This window comes from Parus major, chromosome 4 (assembly GCF_001522545.3).
Source record: "Parus major isolate Abel chromosome 4, Parus_major1.1, whole genome shotgun sequence".
NCBI classification, from domain to species: domain Eukaryota; kingdom Metazoa; phylum Chordata; class Aves; order Passeriformes; family Paridae; genus Parus; species Parus major.
The window spans coordinates 30214659-30229771 of NC_031771.1; the positions used below are offsets into that span (position 1 = coordinate 30214659).

The following is a 15113-nucleotide window of genomic DNA, read 5'->3' on the forward strand; positions in this document are numbered from 1 at the left end:
AATCAGTGTTTGCAAGAAATTTACTCCTGATGAGAGTAACCTAATTGCAGCCTCCCAGTACCTGAAGGGAGCCTACAAGAAAAACGGAGAGGGCTTTTTTACACGTACATGTCGTTACAGGACAAAGGGGAATATCTTCCAATGGAACAAGACTAGGCTTAAATTAGACATTAAGAGGAATTCTTTACTGTGAGGGTGGTGAGGTACTGGAATAGGTTTCCCAGATAAGATGCAGATGTCCCATCCCTGGAAGTTTTCAAGGCCAGGTTGGATGGGGCTCTGAGCAACCTGGTCTAATGGAAAGTGTCCTTGACCATGGCAGATGGGTTGGATCTGGATGATCTTCTAGGTTCCTTCCAACCCAAATCATTCTGTGATTAGTGAGAATTATAGCTATATATTCACCAATATGAATCCATAAGTATTCTGCAACCAATCAAGATCATTAAATATTAATGATATTAAATATCATTGAATGCTAGTTGGTAGAAAATTCAGGGTCACCTCTGGAAACTGAGGTACAGCTTTTTTTCTTCTAAAACGAAAGACCTGAATTCCAATTAGTTAGAAGGTGAAATTTGATATTCTGTTGGAAGATATTTAGAACACTTACTGCTGTTAAGTTGCATGCATTATAATAAAGAAAATTCTGCTAAATATTTTGAAGAAGACTTTTGCTGTCATCAAGGGTATACCACCTAATGAGTTGACAGAAGAGCCAAATGTGTAACGAAAACTTGTGACAGATTTACCAAGGAGAAGATTTGGAATCCTTCCTAATAAAGATTAAATAAGCCCATTAAATAGCTGTTCACCACTGAACTAATTGAAACATGCTATTGCAAGTACCTCTATTTCATACTGCCCTCCTCTAGTGGAAATTGTGATCATGACTTATGATGTGACTTATGATCTGACCTCTGCTAGTAGAAAGACATGACAGATGGCCTATTCAGGGTTTTTCAGGATAAAGGGATTTAAGTTATAAATAATTACTGGCCTACTGGCCTAATGCTGAAGTTACTGGTAACAGCTTAAATAACTAGTCCCTTACATAAGTAAAGATTACGTTAACCTAAAAGCTAATAATTATGTGAATAAGCATTTGAATAATATGACTTTGATAACTTTTGACCAAAATTTCCAGAAAACAAATACAAAAGTAGGACTTAGAAGTGAACACATGGCAACAGAAGTATGACTCAAATATCTGATTTTTTTTTTAATGGGGTTATCATCAGACAATAATAATGGTGGCATAATTATTGTAAGCAATTATTCTTTTTTCTCTGGTTGTTGTCAAAAATAACTTGGAGAAATTGAGAAGGAGGAAAAAAAAGTTGAAAGATTATGTAGTCCTTCTAGTTTTTATGTTTGTAGTTGGGAAATAAATAGAAAAGTTTTGTTGAATAGATAATAAATCTGAAGAGGTGCAAGAAGATTGGATTAATATCAGTATGCCCCTCTAAACTTAAATTAATGGAATTCTTAGAAGTGTCTTCCAATAGCTTCAAATTAAGCCTGAACCTAATTTATTACAATGCCAGACTGTAATGGTTTACTAATTATTGTCCATAGAGAAAATTGGGGTTTGCTTCTTTATGAAATGAAAGCAATGCAGTACATGCAGTTAAAACCACAATTCACATGGCTGTCAGCAAGCTAAGATTCACACAGACCATATGCATGTCACAGTTCTAATATGCCATTCCTCACAAGCCATTTTTAAAAAATTAAAGATGTAGTATTTATTGTGTTTGCTAATTAAAGTTTAAAAGACACAGCATCAGTTTCTTCTACTTAAAAATAACACTAAGCACACACTGTAAATATCCACCCTCTTGCAAGTCTTTCCAAAGAACCTCAAAGGCAGATGACATTGGCAAGAGTACACTGACAAAATATAAAATTATAAAACTGAAATCTTGAGTGTACAGCAGAAAACAAACACAATGCTCAATGGCACAGCATTGCTCCCTTTAGTGATTGGGTGAGCACAAAAATATCTAACTCTGCAGTGGCTCAGGCAGCTGGGTCTCATCCTGAAGGTTTCATCTCTACCTCTGAAAACCCTCCTCTGCCTTTACTACCACTCGTACTGCTTTCTACTAGGCTATCCTGAACCCTGGTGCTGAAACTGAGACAGCAGCATGCAGCACAGCATGCATGGAGAGATGCCTGTGCAGGTGCAGAACATGATCTGGCACAGCTATGCAACACCCATTAGTGCAGTCCCATACAAATGTCCTGTTCCCAAACCTGTTTAGCTGCTGTACTGAGGAGCAGCTCCATGGCTAAGCCATAAGCCTTACCCTTGTGACAGTTTTCAATTATTTATTTTCAATTATTTCAATCAATCTACAGCTAGGGCGTAACAGAGACAAGCCTTAGCTTCCCCAAGATACCTTACACCACTGACCACAATGCAGCTGCAACACAGTCCAGACACGGATTGAGGGCAACCTCAGCAAGTTTGTCAACACCACCAAGGTGTGTAGTTCTGTCAACACAGTGGAGGGAAGGGATGCCATCCAGAGGGACCTTGTCAGGCTTGAGGCAGGCCTCTGCAAACCTCATGTTCAACAAGGCAAAGTGCAAGGTCCTGCACCTGTGTTGGGACAATCCCAAGCGAAAACACAGGCTGAGCAGAGAATGGATTGAGAGAAGCCCTAGAGAAAAGGAACTGGGGATTCTTGGTGGACAAAAAGCTCAACACAACCTGGTAAATGCACTGGCAGCACAGAAAGGAATCACATCCTGGGCTGCATCCAGATCAGCATGGTCAGCAGGCCAAGGGAGGGGATTCTGCCCCTCTGCTCTGCCCTTGTGAGACCCACCTGGAGGGCTGCATCCAGCTCAGGGGCTCCAAGGCAGGAAAGATTAGAACAAGGTAAGTTGATCATAGGGCTGGAGCACCTCTCCTATGAAGACAGGCTCAGAGTTGGGGCTGCTCAGCCTGGAGAATCCTCAAAGGAGATCTTGGAGCAACCTTCCAGTACCTAATGGGGGCCTACAAGAGAGTTGGAGAGGGACTTTTTAATAAAACATCTACTGATATGACAAAGGGTTATGGCCTTAGACTGAAGGAGGATAAATTTACATTAGATATTAGAAAAAAATTATCTGCTGCGGGGATGGTGAGGCACTGGAACCAGACATCTAGCGAAGTTGTGATGCCCTATCCCTGGCCAGCTTGGATGAGGCAATGAGTAATCTGGTCCAGAGCAAGATTTCCAGGCTCTGGCAAGGAGGCTGGAACTAGGGGATCTTTAAGGTCTCTTCCAACCCAAAGCATTCTGGGATTCTGTGACCTGTACTAAACGCCTCCTCAAGGGTAACCATGCTTTTAAATCAACAAGAGCTGGAATCAAAGCCTTCCACATAGCATAGCCTTCCAGCCCTAACATAATTCACTGACACAGAAACTGTCTTATGCATAAGTACTTGCCCTGGCTGGCTGTTTTTTCAGCTTTTCTTTTTCCCCCAATGCACTCTTATTCTCCCTGTTTCCTAAAACTTTCTCTCTTTTCATTTACCAGCTCTGCCTTCTTCTGCCTTTGGTACTAATCAATCAATTGGTACTAATCAATGTATACTTTTTGTTTAAATCACTAAAATATGCAGCATTTCTCCAATATTAAATAGTTTCATGAGCTGGTACATAGACTATACCTTCTATCTTTGGCTTCTCAGCTCTTAGAAGTTCAAATTTTATTCATTTAGACATTTAGATGTCTTACGCTGAATTCAGACATTTTTATTTCTTTAAGGTTCTATTAAGGTTTGTATTATTTTGACACTTAGTTCTTTATTATACCATTTATTTTCATGTATGTGTATGTCTCTAATCACAGTATTTTTACACGAATCTTTCTCATTTGAAATAAACGAGCAGGTAATCTTACATTCTAGTGCTTGTTTTTTTTATTATCTTCAGAAAAATAAGTAAACTAGAAATATTTTTGGAAGAGTTAATAAATAAAAATTTCACCAATAAAATTCTGGCAAGATATTAGAACCAACACACTTATAAAATTAAGCAAGCATTTAGAAAAGCACATCTACAAAATCATACAACTTGAACAAATAATTTTTACTACATTATCACAGGATTTACAATTTTGAAACAGATGCCATTCTACAAGGCTCAACAAGCTAGCTGGAGGTTCCCAAAGCAATTCCATTCTCTTCCTCAAATGCATGAGTGGATTGAAAACACACACTTAGCAAGCACTAGCTCAGTGGATAAGATTTTATTAAGGACCCTTTTTCTATATATAGTTCCACAGAAAATAAGCATGCTCCAGGAAACACAAAATAATGGAAAACAAGAGATGAATGCAAAAGCACATTGTAGGTAGTTGGCCTGTATTCAACTTTAACACTTAATTAGAAAGCTAAGCAGAGAAAAACAAACTTTGAAAGTAAAAACTGTATTTAACTGCAGGCCAGCCACCCACAAAACCAGGGAGAATTTCAAGAAGTTCTTAAGGGGAAAAGAAACATACTAGTGAAAATAATTGCATACAGGCTATTGTTGTTGCTACTGAAGTACTCATTTTAAGGGACTCCAAGCACAAAAGGAAGAGCCCAGCTTCCCTCTCAGCTTAGGCAATATCTGGGATATAGCAAATCCAGCTGTGGCCCCTGATGACTGGGTGGAAGTCGGTGAGAAGAAACAAAAGATAAACAGCAAAGTGGAAACAAGATACTGAAACAGTGGGGTCAGACACACTCATCTGTGATGTGAAAACTGGAAAAATGAAATGTGCACTGAGCATGCAATAAAGCAAAGCACCTAGGAATGTTATAGCCCAACATGGTGGAGGACAGTCTTGTTAATCTCACGTGCATGCTGAAGCTATGTCACATTTTGTAGCATCAGAATGTCCCCAGATCACCAGGGGAGATGCACTGGCATGTTTACAATGACAATCCATTTCTCTGTGCCAACACAAAGCACTATGATATGATGTGGTCAGGATGGGGCAGACTAATCTCAGACACAAAATATATTGATTCCCTGCAAAAGCATTTACTTAAGTCTTTACTGACAACCCATGGGACTCCAGTATGCACAGAGAATTACCAGTTGTTGTTAATACAAACATTATGCATTTTTTTTATGCCTTATGTTTCCTGCACTGTAACAAAAAACACATTTTTACAAAAAATATGATCTTAGCTGATGTCTAAGATCTTAACATCAAGTAAAACATATAAAATTTTCAATTTTTTGCTTCTCTTTAAAAATAGCATTTAAATGTAAGTTCCATCATAAGACAGAAAGAAATATGTCTCTCTTTTATCATCTATGTAAAATTTCATCCCAGTAAGGTTTTTTTTTCCCAGCAAATAAAAGCCCACAGCTGCAATATAGAAGGAAGGTGCCAGCTCAAAACTGCTTTCCAGCAGAGCAGAAGATTTACTGTGGAAGAACTTCCACAGAGTTTTACAGAAAGAACCTTACAGTCCTTAAATTTATAAGAGTATCAAAGAAGTCCTGGAACAGAAACAATACTGGGAATGAAAACATTTTGCTTCATGTAAGCTTGGTACAGCTATGAAGAGGAGTGGTATCAAAAGTGTGAAAACTATGCATTCTTTTCTCATTTGCCACTGAAGTGCTCCCATGCTGGAGTTCTAGAATGCATACTTTTCATATTCAGAGATTGGTAAAACCAAACCAAGACCGCCTGGTAGGTGACAAGCAAGGTACTAGGTCCTTATTTCCAGCAACTGTGCCCTGCTGACTTTTTTTGCCATTCTTGTAGTTTGTGACTGCTTAGGTAAAAACAGTAGTTCTTGGAGAGAAATCTATTAGGATCTTTTAGAAGTTTCTGAGCAGTAATACATTGTTATCACTAAAAACCTGTCCAGTAGATTTTGCACTAATCATATCACAGAATCAGCTGAGTTGGAAGGGATGCACAAGGATCATTGAGTCCAACTCCCAGCCCTGCACAGAAGCATCCCAAATACACACCATATGCCTGAAAATATTGTCCAAACACTTCTTGAACTTTATATCAAGAATTGCTAAACTACATAATTGTAACAAAATAATTATGATAAAAACATTGCATTAATGAATCATCACAGACATACTGTCATCACAGATCTAAATTTCAGACATACACAAATCTGATGATAGTATATCTAAATATTTATGTTTCAAAATCTAGTTGTTCACAAGTTTATTGATATTAAGATATCAATAAATTCAGCTTACTGTTTGTTTTATAATGGGGAATCTCAGGTTAACTGAAGATTGCTTTCACTTTGAACATTTGAAATAGTTTTGCTTGACACTACTGCTTGGTAATAGCGAGGCATAACTACATACACAATGAACAAAAGCTACAAGTAAATTCTAAGTTATTCTGGCTACTGCATCATAGGGTTTTGACCAGTCAGAACTCACAAAGAGATGAAACCTGGCCTTGACTCTTTGGCTTCGCACAAGTGAAGGCTGCCTAAGCAATTCGTGCTGTCAGTACCTTTAGAAAAAACAGCATTAACTCTCTTCAGAATAATTAAACCAGGCACCTTCAGAATGAGCTAAATCTAAAATTAAACAGATAACCATAAGGTAATAGGAAAATATGGCCAGAATACTAATAAGGTAAATCCTGCTTCTTCAACCCCTTATAGTTCTTGGTGGAAAGTCAACAGTATAATGAACAAAGAATAGAAATTACTATTTACCTGGACTCTCAAAGAACTTTAGGTCATACCTTCCTGAAAAAGATATTTAAGTAAGTAATCATAGGCATTATGCAAAGTTCTGTGTCAGACAAAAATGTGTGTCAGCTGACCAACAGTAGGTCAAAACAGGAATATATGAGCTATTCCTGTTGTGAAGAGGTCTTCAAGGTTTTACACTGGGGTTTTCCTATTTTGAACATTTGGGATTCTTGCTGAAGTTGACAAAGCAAATAATAAGTGAAGAAAACCACCAAAATTATAACAGGTTATTATACATGAACTATAACTTCATTCCTAGTCATAGGATCATATTCTGCATGCTCCTTCATACAAAGTGGAAAATAATCACTTCACAGAGAGCAGAAAAAAACGCCATTATATGAAACCATGTTTACTATATTGTACAGGTCCTTCAAAAGATGAATTTTGATTTCCTCACAGGTTTTAGTATGGCATTAATTAGCACTCAGAAAACCCTCCTTTACACATGTCTCTCACCATACAAATTACCCGTGCCTCTGACACAGTCACAGAGTTGGTGACGGAGACAGCCTGGCTCCAAACACTTACTCTGCTGACATAGGATAGGACTGCAGAGATGGGTTCAAGGCCTGGAAGCAGTTTAGGTGTGAAAAGGTTGTTAGCTAACACCATATACAAGCTGACTTCTGAAAAGCCACAGGAGCACTGCTCTTCTCAGGAGGCACAGCCTGCAAAGGCCTGTTAGCAAAGCCACAGCAAGAACACATGAAGACAGCTGGGGCTGCACTGCACCTGAGCAAAACGTATCTGAAACTTTAGGCACCAGAAGATTTTTGTGAAAGCATGCCCACACATCCCTGTATCTGTGTTTTTATTCCAATGAAAAACTGATTGCTTCCTGTCTAAGTTAGCATACATTAGTTTTAGAACTTCTCAGAAATCATTTAGGTGACAGATCAGAATTAAGGTTCTCTTATTGTTCTGATTCTTGTGAAATACAGGTGCCTACCTGTTTCCATTCCTGTACACCTTTTAAAGGAAAATGCTCCTAATAATTACTTCTTCACGATTTATGCAATGAGCAACCTTTACTGGGACTGGATGGAATGAGAATTAGGAACGAAAATTTCCTCCCTGAAGTATTCTCCCTCTTTGGCTCTTTTACTGGAAAAAATATATTGACATTTATTCTTTTATGACTTTTTCATTAATGTTAAGCACTCATTTTAAACTTGTGACAACTATAAACTTAATTTGCGAGGTCTTTCACAGATACATGGCTTTGTTTTTCACCTCTTCAACACATGGTGTTTTATATTATAAGGAAGGAGAATAAAACCTGCCTCACAATAACATTCATATTCTTCCAACCCTACCACAACCAGAGGCTAAAGCAGTGCTTTACATGATTTACAGATCTTAAGGGGGCTGACAGAACTGGAATTTTATGTGCCAACAGTTTTGCCCTTGCCAATGAACAGTGCGTCATTAAAAGATGTGACCCAACTTGTCGGGAATCCTCCATTCACCAGTAAAAATTAAAAGTTTTGTGGCTTTTAGGTCCTGTTAATCCCTAATTCTAGGTGGAAAACTTGGTGACAACCCGTAATATTATGTATCTCCCTCAGTTATCTAGTTGCACTAGATCCCTGAATTTTAACTGGCTTTGTTGTCGCTGAACAGTTTTGCACAGCACATATGGGCTTAATTATTTACGTATTTCTAAGAGTATGGAAAAAACAGAAATCTCATATTTCTATTATCTACTTCTATTATTTTCTAATTAAGCAAAAATAAATTATTTGTTTCAAGAACTGACTCAATGAAATCTGTCATTCCCTGAATTTCAAGTATTGCATGAGTAGGGCATTTGACTGATAAACCCATGGGAACACAGCTGGTGATTTTACAGCAACTTTTGAAGGCAATGAAAAGTGTAAACTTCATCACCTTTACCACATCCTACAATTTATATTTCACAGAGAAGACAAACATCTGTTCCAGAAATTTAAAAAAAGGAAAGGAAAAAATCCCCACACTAAAGTTCATCAAGATATTTCTCAATTTATCAGGAGAAATGATGCCAGCAACAAACCTGAATAGTCTCTAGCATCAAGAACTTTTAAAGACAAGCAATATCCAGTAATTTTTAAGACAGTTTAGTGTTCTGAAGCCAAAAAAATTCACACAAAAGATTCAAAGAAACACTATTTTCCAAGACAATACATCCATGGTTTAATTTTTTTTGGTAGTGATCAAATAATACCGTATGTTATAACATTCTGAGAGCATCACTTTACCATAAGCAGATTAATAAGTCCATAGAAATGTACCTTCTGTCATTACACTCAATTTCTGCTCATATAAAAAAAATATTTTCAATCACTGAATCTTTTTAGGGGGAAATGATTGCATTGATAATTTTGTGTGAGTTTGCACTTCTACTAGTGTTTTAGCCATGAATGGGTCAACTTGATGGACTGTCATTTGACATACCTTTATTTCAAACATCAAAAATAGATAATGCTGATTTTTAGAAGTTGCTTGGTCTCTCTACCATTATGGCAATCGAGAGCTCACTGCCTCATTTAGATGACATTTAGAGAATCAAGAATTTTAACAAAATAAATAATTGCACGTATGCAACGTATGTTAAAGGACTGGAAGGAACTTGTGTCACAAGGGGACACTAAACTTCTTGCCTGATCATACTTTTGAGCAAACAATTTGATATTCTATCTGCTATAACCACAAGACTCAGCAAGTTGTTTGCCTTGGTAAGCCTCTCTTTATAAAAGAACTGGAAACAAATACACAGTAGAAGGCCTAACAGTCTATTAGAAGAATCATCAGTCTTATGTGTTGAGATGTTGCATGGCAGTCACAGAATTGTTTAGGTTGGAAAACATCTGAGATCATTAAGTCCAGCCATTAACTCAGCACTGTCAAGTCCACCACTAAATCACATCCCCAAGCACCACATCTACATGTCCAAACTTGAAATACCTCTAGGGATGGTGTAACCCCTTTGTTGGGCAGCCTGTTCCCGTGCTTGATTAGCCTCTCAATAAAGTTTTTCCTAATATCCAATCTAAACCACCCCTGGAGCAACTTGAGGCAATTTCCCCTGCTTCTGTCACATGTTACTTGGGAGAAGAGACTGACCTTCACCTCATTACACTTCTTTCCAGGCTACCCCTAAACCTCCTTTTTCCAGGCTAAACAACCCCAGCTGCCTCAGCAGCTCATCAGGAGACTTGTGCTCCAGATCCTTCACCAGCTCCATTGCCCTTCTCTGGATTCTCCAGCCCCTCAATGTGTTTCCTGTAGTGAGGGGCCCAGAACTGGACACAGGACACAAGGAATGACCACTGATCCTGCTGGCCACACTATTGCTGATACAAAGCCTCTGAAACATGAAAGATCAGAAATCAACAAACAACCTAAAATATAACACCTCTTGTGGGATAATTCAGGGAGTGTCATAACAAAATTATTAGTAAAGCTGCGACTAAGAAAGCATTTAATTGTAAATGTCTCTCTTTTTTAAGGTAGTGCTGGTTTTTTTGAAACACATAGCTTTTGAGCTGATACTCGGTAACTACCCATCACTCTCCTGAAATCCTTTAACTCAAGTTTTAAACCCTTAAAATAATAAAATACAATTTTTTGGGGTATATTTTTTTTAATAAATTCAAAACCAGTGGAGGGAGGGTGAGATTCTGCAGTAAAGCACATCTTTGGTTGAGGACAAACTTAGATTAGAAATGAAGAACAAGTTGAAATCTGGCCTGAAAAATAAATACTTTGCCAACAGGCCCAGCTGTAAGACTGAGGAACGGTCAGGAATAGCATATATGATCAGACCTACTTCTCCCTTTTGCATAAGCTATGTCCTTCCTTACAGTCATAACCATGTCCACAAATACTTTAGGAAGGAAGAAGGAACCAAGTCTCCTGAGTGGGCACAGCACAATGACAAAGGGAAAAAAGATGTAACATTTTGATTGTGCAAGATGTTGGTGCCCAGTGACAAATAACAGTCTGAAGTAAGAAAAAATAACTGGGGCTAAAGAGAACCCCGATTCCTGGGCATATTTAGCAATAGTATACTCATTTCTGTAAGGCAAATTTATCAATCAATGGCAAAAAATCAGCCAATCACAAAAGGACTTTAGTATTTCTGGGATTTCCAGATGGATAAAATGTTACCAAACATTTTGCAAGAAATGGAGTAATATTAAACTGAGGAGGGAAGCTACAAAACTTGTTCAAAAATGTAGAGGTGTGTGCTTTTTCACTTAGTGTTCAATTTAGTGGATGCCTTCCATGGTGTTTCTCTATCACTCTGTACACAGGATTTATTTCCTATTTTCTCAGCAGTAGATGAAGACAGCTGAAAATAGGATCTGTAACACACTCACAACTTTCAATCTGGTTTCAAATTTGGCATGCTGACAGCAGCAAGCCAATCCCATAGTGAAAGTGACTTTTTAAAAATCTCATAATTCCTCTCCTTGAGATAGTTCACTACTAAAAGCACTCAGATGGCAAGTTGCTTGTTAAATATCACAAAATAAACACAGTACAAAGTTCAGTTATACTGCAATTTGTTTCTGATTAGAGGCAATAAAAATGGTGCTGCAGGTTCAGCACTTCTTTTTCAGTGTTGGCTATGAAGTGTTGAATATTACATAAATTTTCCAAATGCAGATGTTGACAAATCAGCCTAGGCTTTGAAAAGAAACTCCTATCATTTCATGCCTTATCCAAAAATACACAGCACATTGCAGAATGCTCTCCCTTCATATCTTTGCAACTCCGCTCTTTTCCCCACAGACAAAGATGTTTGGAATTTAATAAAGAAATATTAATTGCACACTAAAACCAGGATGCAGTCCATTTCTTTCCACCATCTCCTGTTTTGACCATGCAATTAAAAGTAATTGGACATGAATAAAAATTAAGTAACTTGGGTGTAAGTGCAAAACTTAGTCCAATTAAACAACACATGGGGCTGAAATGAGAGATTTGTGAAATAACAATAAATGATTGTGTGATACTTGATTGCATGATGGGTAATAGGTAAGGGTGAAGTAAAGTACAGACTGGAAAACCTATTAATGCAGTCATCTCTATACATGTAGGAACAACTGTAGGTGAGCTCTGCAGCTGACTTGCCCACCTGTAAAGTTGTTCCTATCCATACTGGCCTCATAAGAAAAACTAAGCAATTGGCTGAGAGGCACAGCAAGTACTGTAAACTGTTTTACTTAAGTGAGAGAACTGCAGCACCATAGCTATGTAAAGTAAAATTTGCACATATTTCTGCAGGTTGTTTTCTGTGTTCTCTGTTTACAACAGGATAACTCTACGCTGCTTTCACACAATGATGAATGTCAATGGGGGGAATTAAAGATGACCAAAAAAAAGGTAAAATTATCACCATCGCAACTGCTATATAGCTTATTCATTCAAACAAAAAGCAAAACCTATGGCTGCAAATAAATTCTTGAAAAAGTTATTCAAAAATTATTTGGATCATGTTAGCCTGTCACATAATATTTTCTTCCTCTTCTCCAGAAATCACACAATGAAAGTCTAAGAGAATTGGGATTGTCCAGCCTGGCAAAAAGGAGGCTCCAGGGTGACCTAACTGCAGCCTTCCAGTGCCTGAAGGGGGTCTACAGAAGAGGTTATCTACAGTGACAGGACAAGGGGGAATGAAAATGAGTGGGTTTAGATTACGTATTAGGAAGAAACTCTCTGCTGTGAGGATAGTGAGGCACTGGAACAGGCTGCCCAGAGAAGTTGAGGACTCCCCATCCCTGGGGTGTTCAAGGCCAGGTTGGATGGGACCCTGAGCAATCTGGTCTAGTGGAAGGTGTCCCTGCCTATGGCAGGGGGGTTGGAACAAGATGATCTTCATGGTCCCTTCCAACCCAGGCCATTCTGTGAGTCTATGCTTATTCTTATTATCTTACCATTATTGAAAACTACCAAAAGTAATACTTAAATTGCCTAACATATTTGACAACTCCATTCTTCCTGCCCTTTATAAAACTCGAAACCCTCAAAAAAACTGGTGAAGGATTTACTTCCTTAAGATCACATCCTATATTGTTTCTGATTTTTTTTTTCAATATGTTTTAAAAGCAAAGCAGATACTGAAACCAAGGGAAGCAATGTTCACATAAAATCTTTGTAGCACTGTACCAAATGTTTTATTTGGAAGGTCTTCTGAGAGCTTCAACTATACACACAGAAAAACAAAGTATTATATTCTGAAGCATTAAATACAGTAGCTCCAAACACAGAAAACTTGATCCACTAGTATCTGGATATCTGCTTTGAAAAAAGGACATGTTTTCTTATAAAGCAACAACTTGGAACTCAATGCATAATCCAGGGGTTTGTCAAACAGAAGGTCCCACAGACCTTAGACTGAAATTAGACTAACTGAAAATATATGTAATCCCCTTTAAGGATTATTTTTGTTGACTTGTATAATCTTCAGTTAACTCTTGCACAATTCTGTATATCTAAAGAGGACAGCACTTTTTATAAAGTTAGTGACATGAAACAATTCCCCTGTCATTTCTAGTCCCACCACCACCTGTTGCTATCACTAGGATATGTCTATACCATGACCTATCAGAGAAGTTCAGAAAGCAAGACGGTTATAAAAGTTCAGTCCAACTCTGCAAGAATCTGCCTACTTCCCAAATAAGCACACACAATCTGTAACGAATGCAAAGCTAAAGATTACCATAGTAAAATCAAGATCTTGGATTTCAGCCCTTCTCCCCAGAAGGATCCATGAAGTTGTAAATGCAAAAGTTGTAAAGGCATTAATATTAACCATTTACCTTGTGCCAATCCAGACTGCTTAAAATAACTTCAGCTCACACAGAGCTCAGTAGGGGAGCAAACCTTCTCTAAACTGAGTAACTACTGGAAGTACCCATCACAGAAGTCTGCATGTCCAACAATTGCTTTCCAAATAATTACCCGAAGGTGGAGTGGAATTAGCAAAATATGTCCACAACAAATGTAGCTTTTTTTTGTTAATGCTTGTTTATTTTTGTTACTGTAGTTGTGGAACTTGTTGTTTCAAATTTTTAAATTGAAACTGATTTTATTAGTCAGCCCTCATCAGATCAACACAATTCAACCTAATAGCCTCTTTATGACTGTTTTGGCCATTGGCCATATCAGTAAGTGTATACCTTACAGGAAAATAGTCCATCTCAAACACATACAAGAAACAAAGAATTTCTAAACCTTAATGCCTTTTTTTTTTTTTTTTTTTTTTTTTTTTTTTTAATTTCAGTGTTGGGTAGTGGTTCTTATACTTTTATTTTATACAAGAAATTTTATTCATTATTCGAATATGGAAAAAAAACAAAACTCAAGACAAAAAAAAAGCTAAAAAAAAGCAAACTGAAACAGAAGCAGAAGCTTCTAAATAGGTTATATCCTAGCAAGAAAGCTGAAACAAAGGGAGCCAGCACTTGCAAAGTTTGTCAGACCACTAAAACTGGCAGTATTCAACCAAAGAGAAATAAAAATAGAAGAAAAATCTTCCACTGAGTCACTGAAAGGTATTTCAAGAAGCTCACACATTTCTGACAGTGTTTCTCTGTGCATGGGGGCATGGAGAAAATGTTTTCCTTTTTAAAACAACCAGTAAGAGCTGTACTCACAGGATTCAATGAGTGGTTTCTTGAATCCTAAAACCTAATGGGCTCTTGTACTAATATGTTTACATCAATAACAATATTTATACCATTACAATGGTAACATCACGCAGAAATTTTACAATTAGCATGGAACTTGACACATTCAGGGCAACACCCAGACATTATCAGGTTTTGCACAGCAGTTCACCTTCCTTCACCAGCGAAAAAAAGCATACAAAAGCAGGAATCTCCTCCTACTGCTGATTCCTACCATCAAATCAGCCAGGTATCATCAGTTGCACAATCCTCTTCCAAGGAATGGAGAAACACTCAGCTGTTCACAATCACCTTTGTCTTTCTTTTAGAACAAACCCAAAGCCAAGCTTGCTGGAAAACTAAAAATGCCCATAAATAAGCTGTATCAAAAAGAGGACAAAAAAGAAAACCATATCTCCAGGAACAGTGATATCTCTTCTGGGCCTTTGAGAAAGAAAAGGCAACACTGGAAATCTGCATATCTCCTATGGTTTACCAGTAGCCTTACTGTGAGATGGTATTAAAACATATATTATGTAAGTACACTAATGGGGATAAGAGGGTTGCCTAACCTCCCAAGATAATTATATCTAATCTAGTTTCTTGGAAATATACTACCACAGACCAATTAGAGTAGGTTCTCGCTGGTTTTCCTGCTTATAAAAAAAAAATCCCTTCAATATACAATCCACATTCTTAACTACT

The 15113-nt window shown here is 37.6% G+C and overlaps 1 protein-coding gene across 5 annotated transcripts in view; it reads right to left on the bottom strand.

Annotated features, from left to right (window-relative positions):
* MARCHF1 (membrane associated ring-CH-type finger 1) overlaps positions 1-15113 on the bottom strand; it is a 227766-nt gene that overhangs the window by 95601 nt on the left and 117052 nt on the right. The window contains exon 4 of one of the 5 annotated variants that reach the window (XM_019006423.1): positions 2838-3010. The exons of the other annotated variants lie outside the window; for them this stretch is intronic. The gene's annotated coding sequence lies outside the window, so the exon portion shown is untranslated. The remainder of the gene's footprint in view (positions 1-2837; positions 3011-15113) is intronic. 5 annotated transcript variants of the gene reach the window in all.